Raw genomic sequence first — 12,262 nt, 5'->3', positions numbered from 1 at the left:
TTTTCCGGTCGATTCGCACACTTTACTGCGCTGCAGGCAGGCATTTCTTTAAAAAAGAAGAGAAAAGCTCTCGCGCCGGCAGCAATTGACTAGTGATGGCGGTGGCTTCCGGGACAAAAACGGCGGCTTCCGGTGGCTTCACGTCCGCGTGCTCGATGCGCCTTCCCAGAGCCGTATTAGAGTGCCTCGATGCGCGCGCGGGCATCAAGGCACCCTACGGCTCTGCGCCTTCCAGCTCCTCCTAGTGGAGATCAGTGGAAATAACCGTGCACTTTCCACATTTAATCACCGAGGGAGGCATAGTAACTGGGGCTGGAAAGATACGTGATATATAGAGGAAAAGTGAAGCCTACCCGCGCACACACACACGCCACACCGGGGTGTGGCGCTCGTGCGTGCGTGCGTGCGCGCGTGCGTTTCTCTGTGTGTGTGTGTGTGTGTGTGTGCGCGCGTGTGTGCGTGTGTGTGTGTGTGTGTGTGTGTGTGTGTGTGTGTGTGTGTGTGTGTGTGTGTGTGTGTGTGTGTGTGTGTGTGTGTGTGTGTGTGTGTGTGTGTGTGTGTGTGTGTGTGTGATGCCACCAGAAAAGTCACAGTGTCCCTTATACATTCGTCTAAGACGACTCGAAGGCGAAAGCCATCTTCTTCCTGTTCTCTTTTTTTCTACTCAGTTGACTGTACTGATCATCCCATGCACATCCCGAAAGCTTTGAGCACCTAACGCCGTTTCGCACTGCCTCCGGGATCGGATGCGTGGCAAGCTTTCAGCACCTCACGTGGTTTTGCAGTGCCTCCGGGATCGGCCCGCCTTTGACCAAGCGATGATGTAATGTAATGAGGTCACAAATTTTGGCGATCTGTGAAGAGATGATGACATCATCAAATAATGACTTTCTGCATCACTTCGTGTTTATGCCGACGCCGCCGCCTACGGTCACTTTCCGCGTTTGATGGGCAATCTAAGACTTTTGCCTTGAAAGACTATACCGCTACGCCAAGCGACGCACAATGGTAACGACGTCGGCGGGCCAAGATAAAAAGTTGGCCGCGTATCTGCGTGCTTCACTGCAGATGTCTTTGAAAGACGATAGTCTTCTTTCAGAAGCCACGGATGTGGCTATTTCGCGCAAAGAAAACACAAGGGGAGGGTTAAGGGGAGCGCTCCCCTTAACCCTCCCCTTGTGTTTTCTTTGCGCGAAATAGCCACATCCGTGGCTTCTGAAAGAACATGAACCGACTAGCCCAACAACGTGTGCTTCTCGATAGTCTTCTGCCGGCCATTTCTTTTCTGCCGGCCGTTTCAGCACCGTTTCAGCGCAGCCTAAAAAACACAAGCATTTTCAGCGCAGCCTAAGAAACACTAGGGTCCTTAGAATTACGTGTCTATGTATTTTCTAGTAAAGGAACACACCACCTAATACTTGCCTATTGATGCTGTGCCTCAGATATGCATAATACTTGCTTTTTGATCGACAATGTTCACAAGTATGAACGCAGCTACCAGTTCAAGATGGCTGGGCGTTCAGCAAGTGCTTAAACTTTTGCCGGGTGGCTGAATCGTGTGACTGACAGACAGACAGACAGAGAGAAAGAAAGAAAGACAGACAGACAGACCAAAATTTCTGCATTCAAGTATCCCAAGAAAGACTATCGTCTTTAAAAAGTGGGCGCTCTGGTCCAGCGAGGAACGCGCCAGCAGGAGGCGGAATGCATTAGCGCATTTGTGGCGCACGCTACGAACTGTGCCTCTCGGATGTGAATAATCTGGCTGCCAAAGACACTACGGAGTCGGACCAAAATGCTCAGACTGTCACCGAAGGGACTCGCCTCCAGGGATAGTATTCTGAGGCGATCAAATTCGGCGTCAGTGTTGATTTTCGTGACGTAGAATCTCGCTTGTTCAATGACTGGAGAGACATGGTTACCCGCCTTTCCTCAACCGGCCGATCGGCGCGTATTGAAAGCGATATAATTCTACAAAATAGGTCGTCCGAGAATGCCACGTGCCAAGGAAACCAACAAGACGGCCAACAGACCGCGAAGTGTGCGCCTTTCGCTACAGCCGGCCGCGGGCCTGGTATCACGTGAATTACCTACTTCAGCAAACACATGTGGTTGATCACGCTCGTCAACGTTAGTAGTTCGGATGGAGGAGATGTGCCACTAAACATTAACGTGGGTGCATCCACGTCAAACGGTTCCAAGCTGGCCAAAAAGCCATAAACATATAGTGCGAACATGGCCTGTTATACAGTTAAATCTTGATCTAACGAAACCCGATTTTACGAAGTTCCCAATCTAACGAAGAAATTTTCCTTCCATGGCAGGTACACCCCTACTGTCCAGTGTTGTGATCAAGCCGAAATAACAAAACTAACGCGGTACCAACCTCTAATTAACAAAGTTTCTCCTTAAATGAGTAAAACAAGCGGTAGTTTATTTTTAAATTTGACACAGACGCGTTTTTCTCTGAGCGTGCGCTCTAACGCTATCTCGCCGCCTTATTTACATTCCTAGTTTTATTTTCACGAGGCTGCAAGCCGCGTCCATGCACGGAACAACGGCCTCAACAGTCGGTATCGCTCTAGCGAATTACGAGATGGCACTAGGCGCAGCGGTGGTTCATTGTCTCTGTAAATGCTCCCACAGGAGCACTACGGCAGTCGCTTTCCTTATGTCACGGTTTATGCCACAGATGCACCGATCGTCTACCCGCTGCTTTCTTGCTCGGCCATATCGCACAATCACTGCATTCGTTATCCCCGTCTTTGCAATCAGCCGGCTGTCATAACTACACGTGATCAACTACCTTGTCTGCACGTGACCGCCTGACCTGGCCGGACTGGGAGGCTCTATGTCCAGGCCGCTTTCACGGACTTTTCTCACGCGCAGGTGTGGGTTAGCGGCAAATACAATGCTGCAGTATCTTTAAAGTGTCGCTAGGTTCCAATTTCAGATTTAGAAGAAGCGAAAGATTTTATTCTCGATCCAACGAACGTCTCGATTTAACGATATAATTGGAGCATTGTTATGATATCGTTAAATCGAGTTTCAACTGCAATTGTTCTCAACGTACAATGCACATGCTTCTGTGAGAACTTGTGTCAGTTTTTCGCTATACTGATTCTTATGAAAAAAAGAATCGAGCGTATTTTCTTCGTCTTTGTTTGTTTTTTGTCCGTCGACGCTATTGTAAAACGGCCGCCTCATCGAGGAGCTTAGCTGCCCGACACTTCAGCCGCTCAGCTGCTAGGCGGTTCAGTGTACTGATACCTGAGGACAAAAGCTAAGTAAGTTCATCTTATACTACATATCACAGAGCATTTTTGTAGCTCAAGCAAATTACTATATCTTGTTTTTAACTAATCGAGAAACATTTGATGAGCTTTCGTCAAATTAAAATAGCGTCACGTTTGACGAACTTTCATTGAACACTCGACTTCGAAGAAACATTTACAATAGTAGTATTCCGATTATTCATCACATGTGACATTTTTTCACTATATTTCTGGACTTATGCTTTGCTTTGGTGAACCAGCTCATTACAAAGGTGCAAAAGAATGGCAGGCTCTCCCACGATCGAGAGAAGATGTAAGCATGAAATGTCCACCGGCAAAGCAGGTCGCTTGGGGTTCGCTAGCCACAATCTTGTGCATGTTCGCAAGGGCACAGGCCGGCGACCTTAGCGCAGGTCGAAAATTTCTAACTAAGGGCAAATGACTAATGACGAGAAAGATGCAGTATCGGAAATAATTTATTGGCTTCGTATAAGTTCTACCTAACAGTGCATGGGCAGTAATTACGCGGTGCGACGTTTGCGCGCCTTTCGTAGTGTCGCCTTACGAACAGATGCTGTGGGTAGAAATATTTCGACCAATCATAAACAACTCATGGTCGATACCGAATAGAAAGAAAAACTAACATGATCTCTTCCAAATCCGCCTAAGATGACTAAAATGCGAAAGTCATTAGGTGTTATTAGATTAACATGCATTTTATATCACGCGAACGGCACTTTTTAAATATTTTAATCACGCGGAAGACACAAAGTCGAAGTGAATGTACAGCCCGCAAGCCTCGAACCACGCTTGAAGGAAACACAGCTTTTAAAAAAATTTTAGCCACGCGAACGATGCAACGACGCAGCTCGCGCTTGAGAGTACACGTGGTATTTTACGTATAGTTTCGTGATCACGCCGGAATTTTTGTCTTATCAGGGATATAAGGCTTTCACCTTATATACGTCAGACCTTTTTTGTTATGCCAGCCGAGGTCTCGTGAAAACAAATCCGCGCTTCAGCCGCTTGCATAGGCATATATACTGAAAGTGGGCGTGGCAAAGGAGCACTTGCCTTTTTTTTTCGCTATTAAAAGTAGTCGGCCAAATCGTTACACAGAGGGTGCTAGGTACTTTTCGTAGAACTTTGCAGTGTTACGCTAGAATCCCGTTCCATACGGTTTCTGTGACCAGTTCCATGGCTTCCGTGAAAGTATATCGACCGAGCTTTCTCTTCTCGCTCAGGAGGTAATAAAAACCTTGAAAGTCAGGATGTCGTAGTCGGCTGATTTTTAAGCTTCTCCAAAGCAGTTTTTACCTTGCCAATCACAATGTTTGGCTATAAAAGTTATAATTTTACGGTGTTAGATACACATCGATTTCTTTAATCTCTTCATATTTGCAGCATTGAGCTCAGGTTGTAATGATTGCAGGTGAATGCTCAATGAAAACTTTTTTATAACGGCTTTCCTTAGGGTAGCATTTCGTGACCTTTGCGGTTTGTACTTAACATTACCAGATCCCAAAGAATGATAAAACAGCTAGATTTATGATCGATGCAGATGACACCGGTTTATTTGTTGTGGGAAAGTTCGGTACATACAACAGTTAATCAAGTCCTAACTGGTGTAAATTGTTGAGTTAGACGAAGACATTTAAATAATTATATCCCAAAAACGAAGACTGTATTCTTTTCATCACGAAACAACACTTCTGAGTCAATTAAGCTCAGTCAAGTAGCAGACCTAGTAGCATCAACCAGAGCAATAGGCTGAATCTACCTTGGAGAAGACACGACAGGATGTGAACACGTCCCTCATATGGTCAGTAAATTCTCTAAAACGAATTGTATTACACGCAAAATTTCTTAAGTACGTTTTTTCTACAATTGTCAAAACGCTTCTTTACAACGCACTCTTTTCCCCAACTATAATTTCCGCTTTCCTCGTTTGAGGGCCAACTACTTATAAACATATTAAGCTGACGCCGTCAAAAAGCGCGTTGTTCGCGTAATATGTAGTGTAATTTTAATTTCACACAAGACATCGTTTTATAATAAACGTAGTATTCAAATTAATTTGATCTATAAATACAACTTGTGCGGAAAATACAAGCCCGGCCTAATTGGGCGCCATAACGCAATAATTTCAACGTGCAAAATTCACTAGCTCGCATGAAAGTAACAGGACAAAATTTATGCAAAGCTGAATACAGGCAAGTAAAGAACGTATTTATTATTTGTGGAAAACAAACCCTACAGTTTTCGTTACCTCCATTACTAAACACAATATGCCCGAAACAACTTTATGATAATAAACAAATGAATCAAATGGCTTACGAAATGTACTGCTGGAAAGAACACTATTACCACAAGCCGGTTTATGGAGGGTATTCTCAATGTTTAGCGAAGCTGAGAGTAAAAGGGAACGCAGCTAGGGGTAGAAGGGAGGACAAGATGACAGCGTAGCGCTTACGCTGTCGCTTTGCCCTCCCTTCTACCCCTACAATTGCTTCCTTTTACTCTGTTTGAGTTGCGCTGAACACTGAGAACGTCATGAAATACCAACTCGCCCAAACTGCTTCTGTTATACACCTAACTTGCACGCACTGTTAAAAAAATCACAGCATATCCACGGGTGAATGATGAACAGCTTGGGCGAAGCTCCTGAAGCAATCATGGTTACACCGTGAAATGTTCAGTGGTTTCGCCCAGCAGTAATCAAAGCGATACGCCGCTTTGATTACTGCTGCGCTCGCTTGGCGACAGCCTCTCGAGCTCGTACCTTGGGATCCTGCCGACGAGCACGAGACGCAGCGGCTTTCCGCACCCGGCGCTCCTCGTCGTCCATGGTCCGCCAAGCAGCACGATCCGGCAAGCGCACTCCTCCACGTACGGCGACGATCAATGAGAATGAGAGATAACGGGCGCAGCAGCCAATCTGAGAGGATGGATGGAAGGATGGATGCTATGAGCGTCCCCTTTAAAACGGGGCGGTGACATGTCTGCCACCAGGCTCGAAGGCGAAAAAAAAAGAAAGAAGAAAAAAAACTTCCTTGTTTCATGTTGTCCTAATGCCTTATCTACATTGATTAAATCTATGTTATTATACCAAAAAATATAAATTCACGGTCCATCTCTCTGCCTCTTAAGGCAGAATGACCTTTTCTTTTCCCCAATTATTTATTTTTGTACTTTATCTCTACTTTTCTGCCACCAATACTCTAACCGTCTCTTACTTATTTCTATCGCGGACGTGTTCAGCTTTCCATTGTTGTCCCTAAAACCCAAGGCTTCATGTAGACTCGTGCCCACACGTATATCTGGGTGAATATCGCCACATTCAATCAGTACATGTTCCATCGTTTCCTTAGTTCCCCCGCAGCATGTACATTGTTCTTCTTCGTTACTGAATCTCGCTTTATAACTACGCGTTCTAAGGCAGCCCGACCTTGCTTCAAACAGTAAAGCGCTTCCCCTTGAATTATCATAAAACCTTTCCCTCCTTATTTCGTTTTTTCCTTTTCGGTAGTTACTCAGAGCCGGCTTCTTTTCCATCGCTGCCATCCAATAAGTCCTCTCCGCCTCTCTGACCTTCCGCTTAATGCTCCTTGTTGCCATATCGCCCGCACTGCCAGCCGTATATTTACTGGTGAGCCTCCTAGTTCTTTTTCTCCACTGCGTGTCAACGCTTTTTCTATACAAATACCTGAAAACCTTCTCTGCCCATCTACTCTCCTTCATTTTCCTCAGCCTCTCTTCGAATCTCATTTTGCTCTGAGCTTCCCTCACTTCAAAGCTTGTCCATCCCATATCACCCTTTACAGCCTCATTTGTCGTCTTCCCGTGAGCGCCCAACGCGAGGCGGCCCACCGTCCTTTGATTTACATCCATTCCTGATTGCACCTGTGACTTCATGCACACCACTGAGTTCCCAAATGTAAGCCCCGGAACCATCACACCCTTCCACAGCCCTCGAAGCACCTCGTACCTATTGTATCCCCATAAAGCTCTGTGCTTCATAATTGCAGCATTCCTCTTTCCCTTTGCTACCGATGCTTTCTCTTGTACCTCCATATATCTATCCCCCTCATTTACCCATACTCCGAGGTACTTGTACTCGCTTACCCTCGGTATTTTTTGGCCCTGTATTAATACCGTATGGTCTCCGTGATCATTGAATACCATCAATCCACATTTTGTTGCACTAAATCCTAGTCCTAGAGCCTCACATTCCCTTCCGCATATATCTGCCAGTCGCTGTATATCATCTTGACTGTCCGCAAATAAGACAATATCATCAGCATAAAATAGACCTGGAAGCTTCTGCTCAACCATCGCTCCGACCTGTTTGTGTGACAAATTAAATCCAATGTTGCTACCTTCTAGCGCTTTTTCCATCCTCGCCATGTACAGCATGAATAACAGCGGGGACAAAGGGCATCCCTGTCTCAGCCCCTTGCTAATTTCAACGCTGTCCTTGCTACTTATTCCTTCCCATTCTATACAAACTGTATTTCCTCGGTATATTTCCCTCAAAAGCTGTACACAGTCGTCACCTATGCCCACTTCCTTCAATATATCCCACAAAATTTCCTGATTAACGTTGTCATACGCCCCGGTGATATCTAGATAAGCTACGTATAAGGGCCTGTTTTCTATTTTAGATATTTCTATACACTGGGTAAGAACAAACAGATTATCGTCTAACCGCCTGTCGATTCGAAATCCATTCTGAAGTTCTCCCAAAATATCATTTTGTTCTACCCACGCTTCTATTTTTAATTTTACTGCCTGCATCGCCAACCTGTATAGCACCGATGTAATTGTTAGCGGTCTATACGAGCGAATGTTATCTTTTTCTCCCTTGCCTTTATAGATTAAGTTCATTCTACTTTTTCTCCAACTGTCTGGTATTTCCCTCTCCAGTAAGCACTTTTCTACGGCTTTCAGCAGTGCTTCTTTAGTGTTATGTCCGAGTTCGTTAATGAGGCTGACGGGAACCCCATCTAAGCCCGGAGTAGTGCGCTTAGGAATTTTTCCTTCGGCCTTCTTCCAATTGAAATTCTCTAATACTACATCTTCGTCGGTTGCACTCCTTTGCGTACTTTTACTCACCGGGGGAATCCCCTGGGGGACCTTTTAGATGGCGTTATAGGTGCCAAGTGTTATAAGTGCCAAGGTGCCAAGTGTTATAAGTGTTATAGAGCAGCGGCACCTATAACGCCATCTAGCGTGCATTCACCCAACCGCCATGTTGCACACATCTCTATGCAGGCACGTAGGCAAGGGGGGGGGGGGGGGGGGGGGGCCCGGGCCCCCCCCCCCCCCCGAAATTTGTCCAGCCTTTTATATTCCCGGACAACATTTTTTTTTCTTTTTGCCATGAAAAGACTTTCTTTCGAATAATTAGGCCTTGGGCCCCCCCCCCCCGAAAAAAAATCCTGGCTACGTGCCTGTCTCTATGGGAGAGCGCCATCTAGTAATATCGTCACCCAACTGCAGTTTGCATGCATCTCTATGGGACAGCGCCATCTATTGAATGATACGGGAGACGCGACGGCGGGGGAACGCCGGATGGAGCGACGACCGACCAGGTGATGCTATAAGGAGCTTCGCCCCTAAAACAAACCTAGCCCATACGTGCGTCTGATTGGCACACTATCGATCAGAGGCATATAGAGCACATCGCGATATTTCTTGCATCCTGTGAAGCTGGGTTATGAACAAAGATTGCTTAATCAACATATTAAATAGTAAAACTAGAGAAATGTTTTCGATACAACAGTTGTAGGGCTTGTTCAGAAACATCGGACTTATTCATGTATGCTAAGAGTCCATCTTTTTCCAGCCTTTCTTTACCATGTGCGAAAGCGAAAATGAAAAAAAAATCCGGCAGATCCCACGCACTGTGGGAATCGATGTAATGCCAAGCAGCCTGCAAAGAGCTGCATACATCGCCTTGTTTGTCTTTGAGCCAAATGAAATCATTCATGCCGTGGCATCTAGTTCACCATGTATCGCATGTTTGCCATGCACGCGTGCATGCACAATGTGGTACGTATACCATGCTAAGGAAACGTATATTCTGGTATATACATTGCATGACCGGCCATTTATGTTCATCACGCACTCCTGTCATGCCATGCCAATTTTGGTATATATCGAGCTATCTGAATGGCCGGAAGCGCACCATAAAAGTGTCATGTAAATCATACTGTACATGACATGCATAACATAATTCGCATGTTAGGACCTGTCATTTATGTTCGTCATACAGTCACATCGCACAATACCAGTTTTGGTGTATATCAAACGAGCGAAATTGCTGCGAGTCCACCATGAGCGTGGCATGTAAATCATGCCATACATGACATGCATGTCATGGTTTTGATGTTACCACCTGTCACTTATGTTCGTCATACATTCGCGTCACGCAATACCAATTTTGGTGTATATCAAGCTAGCAAAACGGCCGCGATCGGACAATGAGCGTGGCATGTAAATCATGCCGTAAATGATATGCATATCACAATTTTCAATTTACCACCTGTCATATATGTTTCTCGGACAGTCACGTTGCGCAATACCAATTTTGGTGTATATCAAGCGAGCGACACGGCTGTGAGCGCACCATGAGCGTGGCATGTAAATCATGTCATACATGACTTGCCTGTCACGATTTTCATGTTACCACCTCTCATTTAGGTTCGTCATTGAGGCGCGTCGCGCAATACCAGTTTTGGCGTATGTCAAGCTAATGAAACGGCCGCGAATGCACCATGAGCGTGGCATGTAAATCATGACATGCTTGTCATGGTTTTCATGTTACCACCTGTTATTCATGTTCTTCATACAGTCACATCGCACAACACCAGTTTTGGTGTATATCAATTTAGCGAAACGGGCACGACTGCGCCATCAGCGTGGCATGTAAACGATGTCATACATGACATGCATGTCATGATTTTCATGTTACCACGTGTCAGTTATGTTCGTCATACAGAAATGTCTCGTCATACCAGTTTTCGTATATATCCATTCATTTAAACGGCCACGAGTGCCCGAGACCATGTCTTGTAAATCATGCTGCACATGACATGCGTGTCATGATTTGCATGTTAGGACCTGTCATTATGTTTATCATGAACTCTTGTCACGCCATACCAATTTTTTGGTATACAGGGTGTTTGACGAAATGTGTCCAACCTTCTCAAAAAATCAGGAAAATGCGATATTTGCTCGGGGCTTTCAGAATTGCTTTTTCTGTAGCGGCAGTAATCTTAAGGTAGTTAAGGACATCATTTAGGACAGTAATTAAGAAAGTTATATTAACTAACTTTTTAATTAGTGGAGTTAGGTGATTGTGTCAAATGGGAAAATTGAAGTTCTTCATGCGAGGAATCCATCCGAGCTTTGAGATTTCGAAAAAGCGTCCTCTAGTTCACCATGTATCGCATGTTTGCCATGCACGCGTGCATGCACAATGTGGTACGTATACCATGCTAAGGAAACAAGTGTTGTGGCGTAATGAAATTCAACCAAATGCAACGGCTTTCAATAGCGAAAGCCATCGAATTCGGTTGAATTTCGTTACTTCGTAATTATTACTAGAGGCCGCTTTTTCGAAATCTCAATGTTGGAATGGGTTTCTGGCACGAAGAACTTCAATTCCCCAATTTGACACAGTCACCTAACTCCACTAATTAAAAAGTTAATTAATTTAACTTTTTTAATTACTGTATCAAGTCATGTCTCTAACCATCTTGAGATGCCTAGCGCTACAGAAAATGTATGCTGTGCCGGTTGTGGATCGGTGTAGCGTTTACTAACTCATTCAGCCATCGCATTGGCATGGCCGATTCATCCATGTGCGAAAGCTGCAATTGTATAGAGACTACTGAACATCTCTTGTGCCACTGCGCCCAATTTGATGAAGATCGCCGGACTCTCCAGTGTGCCTTGGATAGACTGGATGACCGTCCCTTTAATGAAGCAAAGATCTTAGGAGCCTGGTCGCGCAGCATATCAGCCCAGAAAGCCACACGAGCCCTACTGCGGCACTTGAAAAGAACCCTATTGAGCGACCGCCTGTGAAACTCGGCACTGTGTGTGTGATGTGACATGTGTCTATCCTTCTCTCTCTCTCTTTTACTCCCCTATTCCCCCTCCCCATGTGTAGGGTAGCAAACTGGACGCATTGTCTAGTTAACCTCCCTGCCTTTCCTACATTCCTTCTCTCTCTCTCTGTCATTCCCTTATTTTGGACGTCTCAGAAGAATATGGTAGTTCCTTTCTTCCATGTTTCTGTTTAGGTTTCGCCATTGAATTTGGTTGAAATTCATTACTTCGTAACTATTACTAGAAGCCACTTTTTCAAAATCTCAAAGTTGGGTTGGGTTTCTGGTATGAAGAACTTCGATTCTCCCATTTGACAAAACCACCTAACTCCAATAATTAAAAACTTAATTAATTTAACTTTTTTAATTACAGTCCCAAATAATTTCTTTAACCATCTTAAAATCCCTGCCACTACAGAAAAACCAATTCTGAAGGCAGCACTCAAATATCGCATTTTCCTGATTTTTTGAGAAGGTTGGACACATTTCTTGAAACACCCTGTATATGAAATTAACGGAACGGTCGCAAGAGCCCCAATGCCCTGGAATCTAAATCATGCTGTTCATGACATGCATGTTATGATTTTCATGTTATGACCTCTTCTTTATGTTCGTAATAAGGTCATGTTATGCCACACCAATTTTGATATACATCCGATTAACGAAACGGCCAGGAGAGCACAAAGTCGTAGGCGGCTAGATAGATACGCTCAAAGTCGCAGAAGTTCGCTAAGAAATGCTTCGCATTTAAAAAACGCGTGGCGCGTTTAGTGCCATCAAATATAAGTACAGAGCACAGAGTTCAGTTCGGCCAGTTGTCGATGACTATATATATATATATATATATATATATGTAGATATATATATATA

The 12,262-nt window shown here is 44.7% G+C and overlaps 1 protein-coding gene across 3 annotated transcripts in view; it reads left to right on the top strand.

The window, feature by feature from the left end:
- Window positions 1-3,206: 3,206 nt before the first annotated feature.
- Window positions 3,207-12,262, top strand: part of LOC119399891 (uncharacterized) — a 50,852-nt gene continuing 41,796 nt past the window's right edge. For 2 of the 3 annotated variants that reach the window (XM_049417884.1, XM_037666770.1), the window contains exon 1: window positions 3,225-3,287. The gene's annotated coding sequence lies outside the window, so the exon portion shown is untranslated. Of the gene's footprint in view, window positions 3,288-12,262 lie in introns of all 3 variants that reach the window. The other variant, XM_037666771.1, reaches the window with a different exon arrangement.

The sequence above is a fragment of the Rhipicephalus sanguineus genome, chromosome 7, assembly GCF_013339695.2.
Source record: "Rhipicephalus sanguineus isolate Rsan-2018 chromosome 7, BIME_Rsan_1.4, whole genome shotgun sequence".
NCBI classification, from domain to species: domain Eukaryota; kingdom Metazoa; phylum Arthropoda; class Arachnida; order Ixodida; family Ixodidae; genus Rhipicephalus; species Rhipicephalus sanguineus.
This window is presented reverse-complemented; position numbering and strand designations above follow the sequence as displayed.